At 36.7% G+C, this 25,081-nt stretch overlaps 1 protein-coding gene across 5 annotated transcripts in view; it reads left to right on the top strand.

The window, feature by feature from the left end:
- Positions 1-25,081, top strand: part of LOC145683678 (TNF receptor-associated factor 4-like) — a 68,770-nt gene continuing 43,689 nt past the window's right edge. For 3 of the 5 annotated variants that reach the window (XM_081755027.1, XM_081755029.1, XM_081755028.1), the window contains exon 1: positions 13,605-13,887. The gene's annotated coding sequence lies outside the window, so the exon portion shown is untranslated. Of the gene's footprint in view, positions 52-13,604; positions 13,888-22,960; positions 23,134-25,081 lie in introns of those variants that run through there. The other 2 variants (XM_081755030.1, XM_081755031.1) reach the window with 2 other exon arrangements.

Consider the following 25,081-nt stretch of genomic DNA (forward strand, 5'->3'; position numbering starts at 1 on the left):
CGGCTAACAGTGAACTTCGCTCTGGTTAGGGACGGTCTTCAGAAAAATCAGGTATGTGCTAATTTTTTCTAAGTTCCCCCTCCACACGGGATGAGCACTTTGAGATTGTTTAGTGATCAATATGAGTTTTATTTTCAAGTCCCATCAATCTGAGACCACATTCCCTCTTCGAGACTTAACATGTTTTCCTTTCGGGCCAATGCAAGTTGCGATGCACAAAGTTCACACTTTACTATTTTCAATAACTCGCGGTTTAGCGTAAAAACCTTCTAGCACCCATTGAGTATAATAGGGTTGTGCTCCCACTTGAATAATGTAGAAAAACTTCCAAGTTGTAACTCCAAGTAACCGATTTTGTTAAATTCATCTGTATTCTTATTTTTATTTTTTTTTTAATAAAAAGTAAAGTGAAATGGTCTCTTTGATTCAGTCAAGCTATCCCACCTAGTTAGATTCAACTCACAGTCTTCAAGTGTTACCTGGGTTTCGATTTCCAGTACCAAGCTCTACCACTTTAGTACGCTTTCTCATCATCTTCGAACCAGTGGGCCAACGACGTTTCGAGACCGAGGCTAAAAGAGAGTTGGACTCCGAACCAACCTTGTAATACTGGGTGGAGAGTGAAGAAGTGATCTCAATTACGATTTCACAAAAGAAAGTGTACACAATTGCTACGCCAATCCCAGAACCAAAACATCATATATAACAATATATATATATATATATATATATATATATATATATATATATATATATAAATGGGAGAAAAAGGTCATATGGATCTATTGCGAAAAGTGCATAGTTTTAGATCTAGGGCTGTCCAAAATGGCGAAAAGCTAAATTTCAACAGGCCCTATTTCGAATTCCAAAAACTGTGGATGGTGATCCTTATCAGCGTAAAGGAAGTCATGCACACACAATCCAAAAATACATATTACGTCAATTTTCAATGGGTTTGCAGGGTATTCTGTACAGGGTATAATTCTCAAATATGTTCTCAATAGAGTTTTCAAATATACTCTGATTTCAAGGAGGGTACAAAGTAGGCAGGAGATAAGCCTTGACAAGAATCGACATCCAGTACTTCGGAGGGAAGTCAGAAGTGTTAGGAACCGGCAGCTCCATGTTTTTTAGTGTTCGTAATAACGTGTAATGCGATGTATTTCGTCACGGTATATTTCACGTTTTCTTCACTTATAAACATGAAAGAAAACATCGCAGCATGCTTTTTCTCGAGTACGAGAGTCCGTGTTGTTGACGATCCTTAACACTTCTGTATCGCGCCAAAGGATTTCGTGTTAACTGCTGTAAAGGCTGATCATTTGCCTACTTTGGACCAATCATAAATCAAATCATATTTGGTTGATGGCATGTCTGGAAATTTCACCCTTTAGAGAATACTCTACACACCCATTGAACATTAATGAATTATGCATTTTGGATTGCGTATGCATGACTTCCTTTATGCTGATGAAGACCACCATTCTACGATTTCTCGAATTCGAGATAGGGCCTCTTGAAATTTGGCTTTTTCGCTATTTTGGACAGCTCTATCTTTGAAACTATGCGCTTTTCCCACAGGTCCATAGGAACGTTTTGATTTTTTTGATCTGAGGAATCACCTCTTACGGTTTGTCGGTGTAGTTCATTAATACCCTGTATTCATATTGGGTGGTCCTTACTGTTCAACTTCCGAGGTTCTTTGAATCTCACCTCCTAAAATGGTTTCATATTATGTTATACCAAAGTAACCCATGAGGAAAATAAGCTCAATTGAATAATATTAAATGGTGCCCAAATTGACCGCAAGTTTTCAGTGATTTACAGTATACAATGCGAAGCAAAAGTACCTTGTAAGTTTCTAACGGTTAGAAGAAGTGATATCATATCTTGAATAAGGATAATTATGGTAAAATCGCATTTATTACTGTATAGTACCATGATGGTTGCCATCTCGAAGTCCTCCATCTTAGGTTCAAGTGCAAAATTTTTAATTGAAAAGTGTGATATGATATGTTTTGGGTTGCGTTTAACCAGAACACACGTCTGATGTTATTTCCTTATTATCTATAAACATTTAACACGTATTACTTTCATACTTGTTAACTTACATTTGTCTTTCCCCCTCAATCCCATTTGAATGATCTCCAAAGAAACTAACTGAAACATCCCTTGAGGGAATGTTTGCTTTCTTCCCGCCTCAAACCGTGTTTAGTGGTTTCAAGTTCGAAAACATTCCACTGGATTTGTTTTTTTCATATAATTTTAATCTGATAGTTGTATTTCAGAACGGAATATGTAAACTTTTGACTCCTAATTTTAACTCAAAACTAACTACAATTTATTATATTTTCTATTTTTTATCGTTGCCCACTTAAAATATTGTATAGTCCCTATAGTTGTCACTTATAACTGTGTTCTTAAATACTTCAGTTTGTCATCGTAAGTGAATTTGTATGACGATGTTATATTAACTCTTTTAAGGAAGTCGTTTATGGATTTGTAGATGTCTGACATTGTACATATCTTGTTAGACATATTCAATACTTTACTCGAACATTCGGAAAGATTACATGTAGGTGTCTCACAAAATATGTCGTTAATTTAGTTGTCGTGAAAATTATTAATTTAAAAGTTTTATTTTCACGACTGTTACTAGAGCGGGAGAGGTTAAGAAAACGATGTATCATTTTGAATTATTGCATCTTTAGAAGTCTGTGTCATGTTGAGCGTTATTTTACTTATCCCCAATGTCGATAAACGTATTCAAACATTGTATATAACCACGAACGATCTCCCTTGTGGTATATAGTTAGCATACGCGTCTTTGGGACGGTAAAACCCCGGTGGGAGCTCTTGAGGTTCAGAGTCTACGTTAAACGGTAGGTCTCCGTCTCAAACAGGCTCGCTGTTGAATAGGGTGCTCAACTTCAATCGTTGAGCAAAAATAGTGATGTCTTCTGAGTATTATTATGATATACGTCTTGAATGCCGCAGCATTTTTGAAGTTCTTTTCCTTCTTTCTGGCTTGAACGCCCCAGACGAGTCTAAAGGAGACAGTGGTAACGAGACCGAACAAACTTTTGAAATAAAGAAATTAGCAGAAAACGGAAAAACACCGAAAAAATTCATACACAAAACTTTCCCTCCACAATTCCCACTTGGGTAGGAGCTAGGATCGAACTTGGAATCTCATACACCGGAAGTGAGCGCTCTATCACCCACCATTGAGGGCCTCGTCACTAACTTTGGTTGAATATACAAAATTTTAGGTTTGCGCTGAAACACTCAATTATGTATGTGTTAACACCTTTTAACTTGTACCTTCATGCAACTAGGCTTACTCACGAGACGGGACGATATAGAGTATTCGTGACGTGATACGAGACGTGACAGCACTCCTCCAAATGGAAATAGTACATTTTCCGAAACAAGACATCCTTTCCTCAACACCTTCTAGAGACGAGACAGCTTTAACTCTTATCACGCAGTCAACTCTAAAATAAAAACAAGTTACAGGGAAGGGTAAAAGGAAGATACATTATTCAAAAAAATTGCACGATTGTACAAGAATAGATAATATATTCTCCAAGTGTTGATTTCATCTGTCTTTTCCTACATTTCATTTTGTTCTTGAAGCCTATGCTACATGAACATACAAGAAAGTTTTTGCAGATTGTATTAAATGTGTTTGTGACTTGTAACTTTTTTCTAACATCGATGTTTTGGAAGAACTGGATTGAATGCTGGTTTCAACCAATAATTGAAACGTTTATTTTGTTTACTACGTAGAAAATGAAGTCGATGGAAAATTACGAATTGCCGTATCGTTTCATTAATGCGTTAAAACTATTAAATGAAGGGAATTCGTGTTCAAAGTATGGTATTGTACGATATTATATCAAACATGTTTTACTTCTTAAAGCCGCTTTGGAAAATACTACGTTCAATCATATATTCTTTTTAATGGATAATCATAATGTAGTATAGAGCAATTTGATATCTCAAATTGTTCCGGAGAAGTGATAAACAATGGAGATAAGCTTGCAGCAATGCTAAGAATTATGTAATTCCGAAAATTTTCTGTAGTTCCTTTTAACCAATTCGTGTTAATAATAATAATAATAATAATAGTAATAATAGTCGAAGCCTTATAGCCAAGTACACTTTATCACTAAGATGATGTAATTGCTTATAATATAAGAGCTTCATTAGCTACAACATAAGCTGTTAACAAAATTGCCTGGACATGGATCCGAATATTTGGTCATAAGTTTAAAATAAGAAATTGTGGTAAATAAACTTTATCGATGACGCCAGATAAATTGAAATTTTTCTAAATAACATAAAGATCATACCAAAGTAAAAAAAAATATCTAAAATTGAAATAGTTAGAAACTATAAAAATCTTTAAAAACTATGAGTTTTTTAAGCTCGTGTACTAATCTGGCGATCATCATCTTCTTCCTCAATTTGTTATAAATAAAATTTTCAAAAACAATCGATGTAATGTCATGGAAGCAAAGGAAACCAACAGTGTTTTAAAAGGTTCCTACAGATACGTCATTTTATGCAGTACAACAATCTTTAACAACGTTTTTTCATATGTAAGTACGGATTGATTTATCAAATTGTTATAAACGGCATTATAATCTTTGAGTCTATTGAAAACCATTATGCGGTTGGTTGTTATAGTTAGTACCTTTTTCAAAATAAAGAATTTGATGTATCGTTGTTTCCATTTCTTCGAAATAAGTTGTATTGTCATCGTAGTATTCGACACTAAGGTACTTCCAATATGCATTTTCCCTCGCAATTCACTTGTCATATTATTGGAGTAGAGACCTTTGAAATTTGAATGTTTTCGATACTGCTACGCCTTCGGTTTGCAGCATTAAACAATAAAGGCAGTAAGTTTTAGTTTAACATGCAAATTTGAAATATAGAAAAACATTGCTTAGTGTTATTTGAAAAATCTTGTTATTGGGATGGCAACACTGTTAATTTTGTTGCACTTAATAATACATCAAACAATATCTCCCTGTTAATATTTCCACGGTACGAAATTTCAGCGATTTTTGTTTGTGTAAAATGCAAAACAATTTAATATGGCATATTTCATTTTGATTCTTGAAGTTGTTTTAAAGTATGTTGGCAGCCCTGAAGTTACATTTAGACCTCAAAGGTCCTACTTAAACCTCGCGAGGACCGCGTTAGACCTCGCGAGGACCGAAATAGACCAGTGAAGTTCGGTATAGACCTCATAGGTATTTGAGTGCTTGGAAAAACCGGTCTTAGCAGGACTTTTTTGGCATGAATAAACCTCATGCATCTATCTATCTATCTATCTATCTATCTATCTATCTATCTATCTATCTATCTATATATATATATATATATATATATATATATATATAATGAAATCTTCATGAGTTTTACGTCTCATGGCCATGCCGGCTAAGCTAAAGGAGACGGTGATGATGAGAAATGAATGAAATGGTGGAATGAACTAAGTGGGAGGAAACGGAGAGAATCCCGAGGAAACCTACGCACACGGTGTTTGTCTACTACAAAGTACTGTAAGGGTGAAATATGTCTTTTCATTTATTGTCTGCATTTCCATTTGAGTTATTTCTCTAAAAAAAAAAAAAAAAAAAAAAAAAAAAGCTACTATAAGGGTGAGCGTTTTTACCAGATGAAAAAACGTTGCAAAGGGAAATGGGTATGGCCACTAGACCAGCAGAGAGAGGGAGAGACCTTGCTGCATGTTAGTTGTAAACCTGGGGCCCCGCAAAATGTTCCCAATCGGGCCCCGCACCACCTAAAGCCGGCCCTGCACGGTAAGCGTTGGGCATTTAAAATATAAGTTTGTCACGGTGCTGTGAAATTAGAAATATGAAATTCGGAATGTAAACTCTTCACTAAAAATAAGTGGGCCCGTATCCTATATACGTATATATTGCTTTCGTGTTGTATTTTTAGATATATTATTAATACTTTTATTTAATCCAAATTGTTCATGATTTTGCATTAGAATTACACTTTTTCGTACATGACATCTGTTAATTGTATTTAGTCTGATAATACGAATTTATGTTTTAACCTCACTTTCTCCCAGTTGTAATAATATAAGTGAGTCATTGAACCGTTCAAATGAACCGATTTATTTTAGTGAGCGAACTACTGAGCGACGAATCTGAGAGGTGAATCGTTTTGCCCATCACTAGTCGAAAGTCCATACACACACAACCATACACACACAAACTTAAATAAATGCTTTATCACCTTCAGTTAAAAAAACCACTGTTCGTCAGTGTTGCCAGACCGATCAGTTGGAAAAGCAGAAGACTCAATTAAAAAAAAAAAAAAAAAAAAAACAGGAGAAAGCAGTAGACATATAAAGTGACTGTATTTGAGTGCAAATGCAGAGCTAACAAAAAATTGCCATTATTAAGGCAAAACAAGCAGTCCAGAATTCACTGTTACTTTCATTTCAAAATTAAACAATATGTACAAAAAATAAATTAGAATTTTAATTACTTCAAAGTGTTTCATAAAGAAAATGTTTTCCAATGATTAGATAATCTTTCGGAGGTAGAAAGACCCTAATGCCTCCTTTATATTAATAATGTTTGATACACATGTGTGTGTAAAGACGTAGTGATAGAGCAAAGTGGAGTGTGAAATTGTCTTATCACGCACCTAAGGATAGTTAACTAGGACCTATATGATACAGTCACACGTGATAATGATGTAAGATGATTTTTCGCTGACGATCGTGGGGAACTGATCTAAACTACTCTTCCAATCCAAGTCCCAATCTAAACAACACGTACTGGTAAATCTTACAGTAAGTCATAAAGATCGCCAACCATCATGCATGTAGAAAATGAAGTAAAGTAGGGGACTAGAATAGACGATCAAAAATGCCATTAAAACTAATGAAGAAGTTGTTTATTCTTGTTTCGTACTTTAGAATTGTATCCTTGTATTCATATTATATACAGCAAAACTGCAACTAAATCTTATATGTTACACAGGGCTTTGTGTATGTATAGAGAGAAATTTAATTTTTTAATGAAAGAAAAAATAAAAATTCAATATTAATATTTCTTTAACTTCTCGAAGTAAGGAAAAATCAGAAGATTATTCACTTTCCATTTTCTTTCGCAGTAGATCACTAGAACGTAGAAAAAGCAGCAGATCTCCAGCAAAATTAGTAGGTCTGGCAACGCTGCTATTCGTGCTTACAAGAGAGAAGAGGAACTTTCAAGTGGAAGCATGAGAACACGTGATTCTGAGTTGCAAGCAATGTTTCCAACTAGTGCAAATTTTCAGTAATAACATTCTGTAACCAGCTGAATGAATTCCAATAATAATGATGTCCCAAATAAAATTTATTTCCCATCTACATGTAAAACATGCAAGTACGTGCCTAGTTTTATTATTATTATTATTATTAGCGGAGGAAATCTGTCTTTAGGAGAGAGGGACGGATAAGACCGTTCCCATTTTTTATTTTCTCTCTCTCTCTTTTTTTTAAAGCAATGTTCAATATATTTATAAAGTTGAAAAACAATGCTGTGGATGATCAAGGGAGCAGAGTTGATTTCAACATTGGGAGGCGGGAAGATTTTAGACTTCCGGGAGAGTGAGGGCGAGATGAGACTCATATTACGGTAGATGAATCTGATTTCTGAGGTGCATCTGTTGTATATTATACAGCAAGGGACATCTCTTTCATTCATCTCATTTTCCTTTGTGGAAGTCGAATACAAATCATCACATTTCTCCCCCCCCCCCAAGAAAAAAAAACATTACAAATCAGATTATTCGGGGGACAGTCTCCCCAGTTCCAAGATTAGAGGGGACAAGTACCTTCCATTCCCCGGGATTTGCGCGTGATTATTATTGAATCCTTGGAAGACTGGTAACAAACAGGATTATCATAGATGTGGACGCAGTGGCGGAGAATAAGGTGGTTGAGGGGCCGACTCTTACTAAAAAGCTTGGCCACGAGTGGGCTCCCTGCTCAGTAGTGAATATGCTACTACTTACTAAAATGTCGAAAAAAATTAGTTCTGGTCGATAGTTACTTTGTGCTATCAAACAATCAAAACTATTTATTTTTAATGCACTCGGAACCACAGTTACTCCAAAACGTTGGTATCTTTGAGATGAACATTAAAAAAAAGAAAAAAGTTTATTATTATGAGACTGGATTGTAATGTTCGTTGCAAAATTATACAATGATTCTTTATAAAGTAAAAGAATGTCATTTTATTTCATGTTTATATTTTAATGCGACTTTATTAAGTTTCCAAGTGCATAGTAACAGTACCATTATTTCAGGATCGGTCACAGGGGTATAATCAGTATAAAATATTCAGAGGGGTCATTTTTAAATTAGTATATTAGTACAAAAATCTGTTAAAAAAGGAGGTGTTTCTCAAACTCAGAGAGGAGATAATAGTTCCATCTGCCCTTCTCAAATGACACATTTGCATAGTAAAATAGTGTTTTGTTTTACACAATTTCATTGTATGGTACTGATTTTTCACTGGAAATTGTGATTATATTCCCAAGTAAGTTTCTGGTTTTAAAGTGTCCCACTTTTAACGGTTTAAATAAAGAAACTTAAGGTTTTTCCATGAAAATTATCTGAAGCATGCTCTTGAACAGGAGGGTTGGCGGGCGGGAGGAGGAGAAGAGAGTTGACCTCTTGTCCTGGGCTAATATGAATCCCAAGTAATATGTTACAAAGAAAGATTGATGAAAATGATAATTTGTACCAAGATGAGTCTATTTCTTTTCTTCGCAACGACAGTGGCAGATGTAATCTTGACTCCTAGGCCCCCAGGGTTTTTAGTGACGAATATAATTTAAGCTATTATTTATATATTTCTGAAAGTTTATACTAAACTCATGAATGATATACCTATCATAGAGTGGGTTAAGGAGGCTGCCTCCCCCCAGTTTTTACCTCCCAGATCCGCCTCTGCAAAACATATGGAGTGAATTCACACCTTTTCCGTCCACTGATCTCAACTCCAAGCGGTTGATTCCGTAGGGTAACCTTAAAGGAACACCATACATATATATATATATATATATATATATATATATATATATATATATATATATATATATATATATATATATATATATATATATATATATATATATATATATTATGTTTAAAAAAACTTCTTCCCAAATTAGCCTATCATTAAGCTTGAATTTTTTAATGCCGTTTCATTAAACAAGACCTCAAGCGCTGGTCTAGTGAGTAGCACGTACGGCTTTGGTGCACGGAATCCCGGGTTCGATACCCCGTGCCAAAGCATTGAAATTTGAGCGCATTACGATGGTTTGGATTCTAGTTTAAACTGTAGGCCCACTTCTCATATAGCCTAGGCGATGTTTAACTTCCGTAAACAACAACAATTTTATTATTAACTAGCTGAAATACCGATTCTTCGCACGGGTCAGATAAAATATCTATGTAAACAAACTGAACAACGAACGGGAAAAAAATATCGGTCATTTTCTACTACTTTTACATATCCCGGTAAACTCTTCCTGAGACCCTCTGGTTCAAATTTAAAAAAAAATCCTCTACCCCCAGCCGAGGGGGCTAAATTGGGAAATCAACGCCTATGGGAGTATCACCATTCATCAGCGACCGCGAAAACTATGGATTTGACACTAATATCGGTCATTTTGGATTATTTTTACGTCTCGGTATTTACCCCCGGTGATTCCCGGCCCACAGCCGAAAGGGGTTAATTTGGAAGTTAATGCGATCGGAGTTTCACCATTGATCTCAGCAACCGCGAAAACTATGAATTCAACACTAATATCGGTCATTTTCTACTACTTTTACATGTTCCTGTAAAGCCCCCCCCCCCTGAGACTCCCCTGGTTCGAATTTTGAAAACGCGCTTCGTCTTTTTCTAGGACCTGGACAAAAGTGCCCATGACCAAAATTTGGTAACTCTCGGTCCACTCATCTGGTCTCCAGGCCGCGCACAAACAGACAGACAGATAGACAAGTACACAAAGAAACTCTTGTATTTTATTTACCTATATTAGATTAAGGCTGTATTCAAGGGTACCAATGAGTATTACAAATCAGTAGTACTTTCAAACCAGGGATTAATTATCGAAGCAGGCAAAGAAAGACTATGTTAGAGGTACGAACTTTGCATTGTGAGGGAAGGGGAGAGATCGCCACCCTTCAGGAGGTAAATAGTACGATAAAAATATGTCTAGGCATATTTGTTTGTTCATAAGTTCAGTCATTGATTTACTGTTTTAAATTTCGATGTTTCTTTCACCTAAGAGGCTATGTAAGACGTGGTCCTACAGCTTAACCTGGGTCCGAACCATATGAGCTCTGACAGGAAATCGAACGTGGATCTCTCGTATAAAGGTTAATTAGGTTAGGTAGTTCTGGGTTGTAACTACGAACGTATGAGGACTTGACCCACTAACTGATTAGCTCCCTGCATACAGTGCTAGATGATTTAATTAATGGAGGATATACTAATAACATATTTTTTTCATTTATAAATGAAAATTTTAAAGTGATATAATCGTAATCTTCTCAATAAATAGACGAGCTAAATATTCCATTTTATTTATTTTCTTGTGTGTCACTCGAGTACTTAATTTTATGTATTCTTATTACATATTTGGCTTTATCGGTACCGTGTTTAACTAGTATCACTTGTGATGTTGATCACAGATTTTTGTATTAAATTTTCATCTCATCTGGAAAATTTTCTGGTGTAAGTACAAAATTTACGCTTGACCATCTTAATTCATTTAGAAGGTATCAGAATCCTTCCACGTTACGAGAAGTTCACTAGTGCTGCTGCTGCTACTACTACTACTATTACTATTACTACTACTGCTGCTACTACTACTACTGTTAGTAGTATTAGTACTACTACTACTACTACTACTACTACTATTACAAATACTTACGTTGAGAAAAGAACCTAACCAACCCCTGCTGGGCTTCTAATCCGTTCCTACTACTATTGCTACTAATAGTACTGCTACTACTGCTACTTTTACTAGTACTACCACTGCTAGTACTACCACTACTATTACTAATGCTACTACTACTTATGTTGAAAACAGAACCCAACTAACCCCTGCGTCGCTTCTAACTCGTTCCTACTACTGTTACTACTACTACTACTGCTGCTACTACAACTGCTACAACAACAACTACTACTACTACTGCTGCTACTACAACTGCTACAACAACAACTACTACTACTATTGCTACTTTTACTACTGGTACTACTACTAATATTAATACTTACGTTGAGAAGAGAACCCAAACAACCTCTGCGGGGCTTCCAATTCGTTTCCACTAGTATTACTACTATTGTTACTACTATTACTACTACTACCACTACTACTATTACTACTACTACTACTACCACAACTACTACTTCTTACATCTATACATTTAAATCATATTTCAACGTGTTTATTAAAGTATATTGTGTAATAATTTGTGTATATGTAAACGTTAATGAATACTCTTCATTATGTTCGAATAATCACTCTATCAGTTTATAGTTATTATACTACGAATTCATTAGCGTCATATTGAGTTTTTCTAAGGGGGCGGGGGCAAGATTGTCCATGGATTGTCCATGGACATAAGAGTTTCACCTTTTTTTTATTAGTACTTTAGTATAACATACAATTCGTTAAAAAGCGTGTATTTTCTAAACTCACGTGGGAGCGGTGTGCAATCACACCCAACCCTCTCTAAAACAAGCCACTGTACGAATCATGTAACACCAAAATAGAGATTGAGATATAAAACTCGGGGAAAGTAATGTTACTCACAAGATTCGAGAAATTTCTCGTCTCGAAAATGAAACAAGACTGATCACGTTTCTCGTCTCATCTCGAATTTCAAATTCGCTTCTCGTTTCGACTCTTGTCTCGTTTTCGAGACCAGATAGGGATGAGACGAGACATTTGCATTGCACGGGTTCAATTAACCATAGACGAGATTGTTTTCTCTTGTTCTTCCGCCTATCATAGCAGAGGTCATAATACGATAAATCAGCATTGGCCCTGGTTTGTAATTAGCCGCTTTGTCGATGATTAGGCAACCAGCTCATTTGCCAACGCAGAGCCATCAACGTCTAAGTGGGATTTTCAACCATTCACCTACGATTGGTCAACGTATTCTATGGTTGGTAAAACTGTAATTTGGATTGCAGGACTAAAATCGTTTGACTAATGTTAGCAGATTGTTTGTATATACAATTTTAAATTTTGTTCAATCAGCATGTTTTTCAATTTAATTTTTGCAATTCTCGTTTGCCAACCATATTCCGACAATTAGTCGACGTAGGGTCAATTAAGTGTAGTAAATTAAATGGTGACAAACGTGGTAAAACTAAACGGCGGTAGAGATAAATGTGAAGATAATTACATCCTCTTCTGTACTTGAGGAGGCCATGGAAATCTTGAACAGCCTGCGGATCAATTTGGCTCTTCCGAATGGGAGAGGGGAATACCTTTATGTTTGCGCATTTATTTTAAATTTGGTAATAACATGAGACGAAACACATAGATACATTTGATCCCACCTTAGCTTAAAATTGTAAAAACAAATAAGATTATAAGATTAACTGTGTGTTGTAGCTCACTGTTAGTTATTTTTATTTCAGACATACTTTTCAGGACCTTTATCTTCTTCTTCCTCCCGGAAGGGGATAGAGGGGTTGGTTTACACTCCTCTTTTCCGGAGCAAAGATAAATTGAAGGTGAATGTCGCTTTTGTGAAGGGTATGCTCTTTAGTAAATAGTGTCCCAGTGCACCATGGGCGCCCGAAGGGGGCACGGGCCCCTGGCTCACGAAATTGTATATATATGCAGGGTGTTTCAAAATAACACCCAGAACATTGGGCGGAATTATTGTCAGTGTTGTTTTCAAAAACCCTGTAAATGTATAGCAAAAGTAATATAGCAACAAGGGAAATGCCCCCTTGAAAATTTTCTTCGGTCGCCCATTAAATGCACCCTTCAAGTTTAATTCTGGCTTCCTCCTCCTCCGGATAAAACTTCTGTGAGAAAGCCTGCTCCTGATGTGTAGAGTTTCTGATTTGATCACTGTCCATACGAGTTTCAGGCAGAGGCGGATCCAGGGGGGGGGGGCGATCACTCCCCTTAGAAGAGGAAACTTTCTTATTATATATATAAAACCCATCCCAAAGTTTGGAGCCCTTAAAAGAAGCAGATGACAACCCCCATCCCCCAGAAGTCGGTCCTGGATCCGCTCCTGGTTTCAGGTGGAAACATTTTACGCTTTTTTTCCTTTTTTTTTCTTTTTTTTTTTTTTTTGGTCTTCTGTTTCCTCACACTTCTTACTTTCCTTCCATTCTTTCCACTATCAGTGCGCTAAAACTAAGCGGCCACACGTAACCCTCTAGCTAACATAAGCTTTAGTGTCCTTTATTAGTGAGTTTTTAGTTAAAATCAAAAGTTCAGTATGAAAGTGAAAATATAGTAAATTTTGTAACTCGCGTATGTCTTTCACGTTTTCAGAATTGGCAACCCTGCGATGAGAGCAATTGCATAAGCGCAAGAAATCTTTTACGTGTCGTGTTTTGCGTTGCATCTGGTTGATATTGTTTATTGCAGTTATTTGTGCATTATCAAAACAAGAAACATATTACACATCAAAAGTGCAATTACGAAAAGAATTTTATACTGTTGAATGTGAAAGTACCGTAGTTTCAAGCTGTTAAAATATGATACTAGGAAATTGCCATATAGAAGTGGAAGTTGGGAGTCTGTACCTGAAGCGTCAACACACAGAATTAGCATATTTAATTTTCACAGGTGAGCAACTAGCAACATGCATAATAGATTAATATTTAGTAGAAAGAGACAAGCTATTTTTTTCTAAAAAAAATTTACAATTTCTGTAGTTTCTCTTCATATTAGCTTAGTCAGTGGCGGATCCAAGGGGGGGATGGTGATCGGGGCTATCGCCCCACCCAGAAGAGGAAACTTTCTTATATATATATATATATATATATATATATATATATATATATATATATATATATATATATATATATAAAACCCATCTCAGAGTTTGAAGCTGTTAAAAGTAGCTCTAAGTAGCAGTATTACAACCCACCGCCCCCCCTCCCAGAAGTCGGTCCTGGATCCGCCCCTGAGCTTAGTTTAGGTTAGTTCAGGGGCCTCTATGCCCTTCCTACTACTATTACTAGCAGGGTGGATTGATTTAAATCACTCTGAGTAAATCGAATTCCGAAATAAATTAATTTAAAGTAAAAATAAGTAAAATCCCGTTTCTGCTCTGGTATTTCGATTATGGATGTTAATAATCATAATACAATGAGACTCAAATGTACAGTATAGTATATGAAAACAAGTGTCATGCAGAGAATGATTAGGGAAAATCCCGTTTTGAACAGGTTACGGAGCAATCCTGCTTTCTTTTCGTAACATTGGGTTTGGGTTTTAAAATTGTTAACTATTCCAACGGGGAAATCACCATCGACCGTTTGAAACGCTGTTCTATTCTCAAGAAAATCATGTACGAACCTTGCTTCTAGGATAAATAGGGATGTCTCAGGAAACTGTTACCTGAGATCCTGTTTTATACGGTAATCTGGGGTATTTGGAGAATATTATTTTTCGCGGGCTTACTTTTGCAACTACAAGATTAAAATTTTGCACATTTACTCAGTGCCACTCAGTATTTTTCAGATTTGTTTCAGATCTCTCCCTTAAAATAGGGGAGGGGTCCACAGAGGTAAAAATTAAAAAAGAAGATATTTTTAAAAGAAAATTCCTTTTATTCGTGATTTACCCGCCCCAGATACATGATGGAGACATTTGAGGGGTACCGGTTGCAAAAATGTTTTATTCTGAAGAGAATAATGTACAAATCATGATCCTATCATAAATAGGGATGTCTGAGGAAATGTTTATATTACATCCGGGTCATCTGGGGCATTGTGGGAATGTTCCTAGCTCAATAGTTTCCTCACCCTTACTACTCAAGATAGAAGCTTGAAATTTTGTACACATATTTAGTACCGGTACTCCCCTTAGTATTTCCCAGTTGATTTTGTAATCTGTGCGTTAACACAGGGGAATCCAGAGGGGATCAAAATTAAAAAAAGAAAAAAATGCCGATTACTCAAAATTTCCCGCTTCAGGAACATGATAAGAAATGTGAATGTTACCGTTTCAAAAGCTGTTCTATTCTAAAGAGAATGATGTATATACCATTATCCTAGGATAAATAGGGATGACGCTGTAGCTGCTTGACTAAAAGTCTATAATTTACCTTTAAAAAGAGCCATAATTTAAAAAGGTTAAGAAACATTCTTTGGGATTGATATAGGTTAACGATTTGGGATAATTCAAAATTCAACCCCAATACTTTCATTTAAATGGCATAGTTAACATTTAATACTAATTTCTAATGATTTTTCTTCAGTTCGCGAATTGTATTATACGAGGAGAAATATTTGATTTAAATTTTAAAAAATCGATTTAAATAAAAAATCAACAAAAATTATTTTTAAAAAAATCATGATTTTTTTCCACCCTGATTATTACTACTACTTTTACTACTACTACTACTGCTTCTTATACTTATGTTGAGAACAGAACCCAACCAATCCCGGCTGGGCTTCTAACCCGTGCCTAATACTATTACTACAAAACAACAACAACAACAACTACTACTACTACTACTACCACTACCACTACTACTACTACTGCTAGTACTGCACTGCTACCACTACTTCTACTGCTATTACTAGTACTACTACTGTTAGTATTACTGCTTCTATTGCTACTACTACTACTGCTACTAATTATACTTACGTTGAGAACAAAATCCAACCAACCTCCTGCAGGGCTTCTAATTCGTCCCTACTACTAATGATACTAATATTGCTGCTACTGCTGCTACTGCTACTAGTGCTACTACTGCTAGTACAACTACTACTAATACTTCTACTACTACAACAACAAGTACTACTACTACTACCACTAATACTACTTACAGTTGACGAGTAAGAACTAACCACTGCGGAACTTCTAACCCTTTCCCACTACTACTACTACTATTACTACAATTTTTACTACTACTACTATTACTCCTACTACTGATACTACTGCTAGTACTTCTACCACAACTAATGGTAGTAATACTGACACTATTACTTCTGATACTACTGTTACTATTTCTACTACTAATACTACTCCTACTCCTACTACTATTACTTCAACTAATACTTCCACTACTGCCACTATTATTTGGTCTAGGAATTAATTCGTGCGGTTGGACAAGAGATGGCGCAACGAACGGAGCGTCCCACAGTTCCGTGTATCCACACATGTGTTGCAAACCCCTGTCATCGCGTATCGTTCGTAGTATAGGGCAGTGGATTAAAGCGTCAACAACACCAGTTTGTAGTTAAGTGAACAAGGCGCAATTTGTGCCTGATAAAGTGTTTTTGCGGGGTGTCCTGCTGCATTACTTTAACATGCAGAAAAGTGCGACTGAAAGTCATCGTATTTTGGTGGAAGTGTATGGTGACCATGCTCTAGCTGAGCGAACGTGTCAGAAGTGGTTTGCACGGTTTAGAAGTGGTGATTTCGGCTTGGCAGACCAAGAGCGAGCTGGACAGCCAAAAAAATTTCAAGACGAAGAATTGACAGCATTAGGGATGGTATCGAGACGAGACGAGACGAGACTTTGTACAGTCTCGGTCTCGTCTCGGTTGATAAATAACGGTCTCGATCTCGGTCTCGTCTCGAGTAAAAAATCACAGTCTCGGTCTCGGTCTCGTCTCGGTCGACAGATGCTTGTCTCGATCTCGGTCTCGGTCTCGAGTACCAAATCTCGGTCTCGTCTCGAAAGTCTCGAAATAAATAGTGTGAAATTAAAATAGTGAAAGTATTATTCTCGTAGTCTGTCGTTTCCGCTTATTTTTTTCCTTTCATTTTGACTTAGAATTATGGTATGGTGTACCTCTTCATAGCTAATTTGCTAGTGCTAATGCTTTTATTCCAGGTTCAATGATCATTGTGAATATCACCCTAAAACCCTAACAGAACCCATATTTCACTTTCAGCAATAGACTTTGTCTCATATAGCCCCAGAACTGCCTATACAATTAAATTCTATTAAATTAACTCCAGTACTATACAGTAGTTTATTGCCTTCCTTTGAATCAGAATTGTTCAATACCTCCTAACGGATAACGCAACAAATAGCAGCACGAATGTATTTAATCGTACCGAAATTGAAACTTTAGAATTTCTCATTATTCAATACATTCTGTTTTGACTGTAATTTTAAAAACAGAATATAACGTTCATTATCTTAACAAATAGGGTAAAGTATTACTACAATATACGTATTCTGTTTGAAATTGATTAAATGCTTTATTACCGCTTCACATCTCCGAGTTTAATTGACACTTTATAACAGAAACGTCCTGAACCTTGTGGTGGGAGCTACTACACTTATCTTTGCTATGTGAGGTCTCGAGTTGGATCACAAAACAAGTTAGATTCAAAGTCTGATGTTTCGCATAGTTCGCGTCTCATTTTAAGTACATTCTGTTCTTATACTAGTTCATAAGGTCGTAATGCATTACGTAAGCACATATCCAGTGCCGTAACAGATTAATCTTATTCTTGAGCTCTCAACGGTGCATGCAATCTTTATTTGAGAAAACTAATCTTGAGTTTATTACGTTGAAATTTTATAATACAGTATATACATATTATATAAGCATATAGGTAATTCGAGTTATCTGTATCTATTTTTTCTCACTCGCCAGAACAAGTGATTCTTAACTTTCTAGTTTTCTTTTGTATTAATTTTCGTAGTTTTGCTGCAACATGATGGATTGAATAGTCAAAAATACTTTTTTCGCTCTATGATTTTCATTAAATTTTGGATCCATTTTTACCCTACCTTACCTAGTAAAAGTTATATATTTAGTCTTAGTTGAGGAACCAGTTTTCGCTTCTGTAAAATTACGAAATTATGACTTAGTTTAGTTTACCTCCGAGGTCCAGATATAATAAAATATCACCATCATCATAATCAACCATTATCAATCCATTGCTGGATGAAAGTCTTTCCAAGTCTTCTCCACAACTATCTAATGGGCAATTCTTTTCCAGGTTACTCCTCCAGTGGCTCTTGATTTCGTCACACCTTCTTGTATGCGGAGGTTTCCTAGGCTGTTTTTGTCTCGTAGTATCTAGTCTAGAATTGTTGTCGTCCGTCAATCATAATTTCTTCTTGCAATACGTCCAGCACACTTTCCAGCTCATATTAAATTATTTCATTAGCACCATTAGTATTCATTTCTATATATTTGGGCTACAAATAGTTCGAATTCGCTACTTTCGGAGTACAGCCTCAATACTTTTTAATCATCGGATCTGACAACACTGACTGAATGATTTAAATCAACACAATGTGACGACCCCCATTTGGTCTAGCGGCTAGAACTCTTGGTTTCGGTTCGCGTGGTCCCGAGTTCGATTTCCGGTAGGGGTAAAGTTGAACAACCGAAGTGGTTCGGATTCCACTATAATCATTAGCTCCACGTCTCTTGTAGCCGCCCTAGCATAACTGTGGGACGTTAAACTAAAAGAAAACAAAACAAAAGTGAACACTGTGTATTACTAACTGTAAGTTCTTGAATAATTGCATATAGCTATATGGTATGGATCGAGTTTGAGGTGGTCGGTGGTCAAACTAAAGCAAGTGAAATGTAATTAGGGTGCAATTAGAACTTTTAATTAAGCACGATCTTAATCTAAAGTGTACACCAGGCCTAAGGCTTAAGGGGAACAACTAGTGTTACTGAAAATGTGTCAGTTACATTTAATCTCAGTTACAATTTGCATTTACATGTATTGCTGGAACGAAGATTTAAACATTAACATTATAAGTAGCCCAAATACTATGAAAAACATCGTCTCTTGAAAGCATTCTTGCACCATAAAACAAATTACGAGTAATTTTAAAATATTTTGCAGTTTATCTACGTTATTTGCACATATTTAGAATAACATTTAGCTATCTATTTAAGTGGGCAACACTGCTTAAAATAATGTAACTGCGACTTGTAATTAAAACCACAAAAAACTGTTGTAATGCTATAGAAGCAAAGGAAAGCAATAATCATTATAAAAATTTAATAAAAATGCGTCATTTTAAGCAGTATAACAATCACTACTAATGTGTTTGGTATCTCTGAAACGATTTGAAATAACAATTGTTGTAAATGGCGTTATAAGCATTTAAGTCTTTTGGAAGCATCTGCATGATGAGACGTGATATGTCAGCGCGTTTTCGAAGTAAAATCTTTAGAAACATTTAAATTTTCCGTTTCTTGTAACTTTGTTCCTTCATTCATTCGAAATATATTATACCGTGATCACAGTATTTGACGCTAAGATACAGTTGAGTTGCGCATTGCACCGTCCATGCCATTTGAGTTAATAGAGATTTCCAAGCTACATAAATAATGTATGGGCTATTGTGGATTTGTTAAATAACTAAATATGTAATACTTTACGCAGCGCAATTTGAGAAAATACAACTTTATTTTACTTTAGCAACATTGCTTGTTTATCTAGTGATATTGCAAAGTATCAAGAAGAATTTCCCAACTTGGTACAAAATTTCAGCATTTTTAATATATATAGCAGATCCTAGGGGAGGGCTATAGGGACTATAGCCCCCCTTAACGCTCAGGTATGCACTGGATAAAATGGGCTTCAATCCTACTTTCTTTACACTGGGTAAAGCGGCAAACCATGGTTTAGCCCCCTCCCTTGATCATATACTATGTCCGCGGCTATATACGAGCCGAGCTATATACTATATATGTACAGGATGGCCCATTTTAATCTTTCCACGGGGATATCTCGGAAACGGTTGAACATAATGAACCGAACAAAAACTCAAATAGGATATGCCATGGGGCACACCGAATGGTGTTGTCGCGGCGCCTCCCGGGGCCGCCTTTCATGGGGTACCAGGGCCAAACTTTAAAATTTTAAATGGAAACATGGGGTGAGTAATACCTCGTTCCATAGATATTTAAAAAGTAAAACGTGTTGTAGCAAAAGATTTTTCACATCGGTCACCGTTTTCAAAATGGCCGCCAAGACATGGAGCCTGTGTCAGATAAAACGTCCAGTACCACTAGACCCCTAATATGTAAATAGTTGGAGAAAAATGAATAGAATAAAACTCATATAGGAAAGCACAGAGGGTATTTATCATTCCACGGCTCGAATACAATGCAACGGAGAAAAAGGTTATTAAAGTATAATTGACATGATGCAAAAGAGGAAATGATAGAAAATGAACTTTCCGATCTCTGTCCGTAAGTAAGTGAAGCGGGAATGAATGGTAAAATATCAAAGAGAACCTCAGTTTTTATTTGCAATAGATATGGTTTGTCTGAAACACTTGTGTATACAAATGACTGGTACTATAATGAATAAAAATAAAGTGAAATAAGGTGAATAAAAATAAGGTGAAATTCAAGTTTAACAACATTTTACCCGAACCTTCGCCTCTGATAATTTAACGCATTGCGTGCAAGATTTTTGGGACATATCTGAATCAGTATGTACAGTTTCGTTACTAAGGATCACAACTGAAATTACCGTTGAAGGTTATTCGGAATGTAACTGTGGACATCTCAGTGAAACTCATATTCTATCACGTGCAAGAAGACATAGAAGGAAAAGAAGCGAACCAATATCATGCAGACGACTGTTGAACAAAACCAACGTTTGTAAACATTGTTCTAAAATTGCATTGTTCGACAAATTGGTTTTGCATTTCAGTTGATTCATTTTTGCATCAAACTATTGCCTGCAATCAAAATGGAAGGTACCATTTAACAAGAATTTTACATACTTTATCCCATTACAGAGTCATTTATCTCTTATAAAAACACATTTCAAATAACTTTGTTTCGTAGATACAATTTGCAAAAACTAAGGCTCTCATTTGCAATTTCACTGATCCTTCGCGCTTCACTCACTTGCGGAGCGAGGTTGGAGCGATTATTTTCTAGGAGTTGGATTTGTTTCTTTCCATTATGGCACTTTCACTCTAATCATCTTTTCGACTGTTGCAACATTCCCGAGCTATAGAATGATAAATACCCTCTGTGGTTTCCTATTCGAATATTTGTTCTGGTGTTTTCATATTAGTGATACTGGACGTTTTACCTGATGCAGGTACCATGTCTTGGTGGTCATTTTGAAAACGGTGACCCATATGAACAATCTTTTGCAACAGCACTCTTTAGTTTTTAAAGATATGTCGAACGAGGTATTATTCACCCATGTTTCCATTTACAATTTTGAAGTTACGCCCTGGGCCCCCATGAAGGGTGGCCCTGGGAGTCTCCGCGACAATATCAATCGATGTGCCACATTACATTTTCTGTTCGGTTCATTTATGTTCAACCGTTTTCATATTAGTGGTACTGCACGTTTTACTGTATCTGATAGAAGCAACATGTCTTGGCGGCCATTTTGAATACAGTGCCCGATATGAAAGATCTTTTGCCACAACGCTTTTTAGTTTTTCAAGATCTATCGAACGAGGTACCACTCACTCCTTGTTTCCATTTAAAATTAAAGTTGGGCCCCGGGAACCCATGCAGGGCGGACCTGGGTGACACCGCGACCATTATATATATATATATATATATATATATATATATATATATATATATATATATATATATATATATATATATATATATATATATATAGAGAGAGAGAGAGAGAGAGAGAGAGAGAGAGAGAGAGAGAGAGAGAGAGAAGAATTCTATTCCCATCAGCAGTGGATTTTGTTTCGGGAGAGGCTTTGAGAAACATTTGCGTTGTACGTGCAATGAAAAAAAATATCACAAATTTATTTCGGGAGGGGTTTGAGCCCGATAACCACCCCCTAAATACGCCACTGTACCTCAGTCAACCGTTCTCATATTATCTAACACAGCAACGAAACAAATTTTAAGTGAAGGAAATTTTAGTATTTATCTATATCAATACTCGAGACGAGACCGAGACTTTCGAGACTGACCTAAGTCTCGTCTCGGTCTCGTCTCGATTTATAGAGGTCTGTCTCGGTCTCGGTCTCGTCTCGGTTTTTAAAAGTCCGTCTCGGTCTCGGTCTCGTCTCGGTATATAAAAGTGCGTCTCGGTCTCGGTACCATCCCTAGACAGCATTGCTCGAGCAGGATTCGTGTCAAACGCAGGAACAACTTGCAGCAGCATTAGGCGTTGATCAAACAACAGTCTCCAAACGCTTGAAAGCCATGGGAATGATTCAAAAGATGTCACATTGGGTTCCACATGAATTGAAAGACAGAGACGTTGAAAGACGAAAAACCATTTGCGAATTGCTGCTTCAACGACAGAGCAGAAAGGGGTTTCTGCATCGAATTATTACGGGTGATGAGAAGTGGATCCATTACGAGAACCCTAAACGAAAAAAGGCCTGGGTGAAACCAGGTGAACCAGGTCCATCACAACCAAAACGAGATATTCACTGTGCAAAGGTTATGCTGTGCATATGGTTGGATATGGAAGGTGTGGTGTACTATGAGCTGCTGCAACCGGGTGAAACTATGAATGGAGAACGTTATCGACGACAATTAATGCGTTTGAAGCAAGCTCTGGCCAGAACACGACCAGAATGGGAGAACAGACATGATAAACTTATTGTTCAACATGATAACGCTCGCCCACATGTCGCAAAACCGGTCAAAACCTATTTAGAAAATGTCGGATGGGAAGTTTTACCCCACCCGCCGTATTCACCAGACGTTCCTCCTTCGGACTACTACTTGTTCGATTGCATGAACAACGATTTGATTGGACAGCGGTTTACTTCTTCAGAAGATATCGAAACATGGGTCTCTGACTGGATCGCTCCCAAGGATGAGGACTTCTTTCGCCACGGAATCCGTACATTACCTGACATATGGGCGAAAGTGGTGGCTAGCGATGGACAATATTTTTCTTAAGGTATTTATGTATTTTGTGTTTGTACTACAGCTTCAATGTGTGCGTACCAACCGCACGAATTAATTCCTAGACCAAATAGTACTACTACTACTATTACTACTACTACAACTATTTATACTTACGTTGAGAACAGAACCCAAGTGACTTTTGCGGATCTTCTAATTCGTTCCTACTACTACTACTTTTACTACTACTCCTACTACCGCTACTACTACTACTTATACGTATATCGTGAACAGAACCGAGCACACGTCTGTGGGATTTTTAACTCTCCTTCTACTATTACTACTACTTTTACTACTATTACTATTACTACTACTGCTTATGTTGACAACAGAACCCAACCAGCCCCTGCTGGGCTTCTAACTCATTCTTACTATTATTACTACTAAGACCACTACTACTACTACTACTAGTGATCATGCTACTAATACTATTACTACTAATACTATTACTATTACTACTAGTAGTAGTACTACCGCTGCTGCTGCTACTACTACTACTATTACTACTACTTGTATTACATATACTTACGTTAAGAGCGGAACCTAACCCACCCCTGTTGGGCTTCTAATTCATTCCTACTATTGCTACTACTACTATTTCTACTACTACTACTGCTAGTTCTAGCACTACTATTACTACAGCTACTACTACTTATACTTAGGTTGAGAACAGAACCCAAGCAACCCCTGCGGGACTTCCAATTCGTTTCTCTTAGTATTGCTACTATTGCTACTACTACGCCTACTACTACTACTACTACTACTACTACTACTACTGCTACTGCTACTGCTTACGTCTAGAACAGAACTCAACCTCTGCGGGGCTTCCATCCCATTCCCACTAGGGATGGCCATGTCCGGAAAAAGTTTTCCGGTTGCCGGAAATCACATTTTCCGTTTTCTGTTTTTCCGGAAAATTTTTCGTCTTTCGATTTTCCGGAAAATTTTCCGTCTTTCGTTTTTCTGGAAAATTTTCCGTCTTCCGATTTTTCGGAGAAGTTTCCGTTTTCCGTTTTCAATTTTCCAGTTTCCGGAAAAAATATTTTCCGTTTTTCCGGAAAATGTGGCCATCCCTAGTTCCTACTACTATCACTACTACTACTACTATTACTACTACTGTTACTACTACTCCTACTACTACCGCTACTACTACTACTTATACGTATATCGAGAACAGAACCGAGCAAACATCTGCGGGGTTTCTAACCCTTTCCATCTATTGTTACTAATTATTTTACTACTATTACTGTTACTACTACTACTTATGTTGAGAACGCCTGCGGGGCTTCTAACCCATTCTTACTACTATTACTACTACTGCTGCTACTACTACTACTAGTAGTGCTACTGCTACTAATACAACTATTACTGTTACTACTACTAGTAGTAGTACTACTGCTACTACTACTACTAGCAATATTAGTACTGCTACTACTAGTACTACTTCTATTACATATACTTATGTTGAGAGCAGAACCTAACGAACCCCTGCTGGGCTCTAATTCGTTCCTACTACTATTGCTACTACCACTATTTCTACTACTACTACTGCTAGTACTAATGGTACTACTACTACTACTACTTATACTTATGTGGAGAACAGAAGCCAACCAACCCCTGCTGGGCTTCTAAACCGTTCCTTCTACTATTGCTACTAATACTACTGCTACTAGTACTACTACTACTAGTACTACTGCTACTACAGCTGCTACTACTACTACTGCTACTGCTAATACTACTACTTATACTTGCGTTGAGAACGGAACCCAACCAAAATCTGCGGGGCCTCTATGCTCTTCCTACTACTGTCACTACTACTGCTACTACTACTGCTACAACAACAACAACAACTACTACTACTACTACTTGTAGTTACGTTGAGAACACAACCCAAATAACCCCTGCGTGGCTTTCAGTTTGTTCCTACTATTATTGCTACTACT

Source organism: Thermobia domestica, chromosome 4 (genome assembly GCF_964235325.1).
Source record: "Thermobia domestica chromosome 4, izTheDome1.hap1.1, whole genome shotgun sequence".
In the NCBI taxonomy this organism is placed as follows: domain Eukaryota; kingdom Metazoa; phylum Arthropoda; class Insecta; order Zygentoma; family Lepismatidae; genus Thermobia; species Thermobia domestica.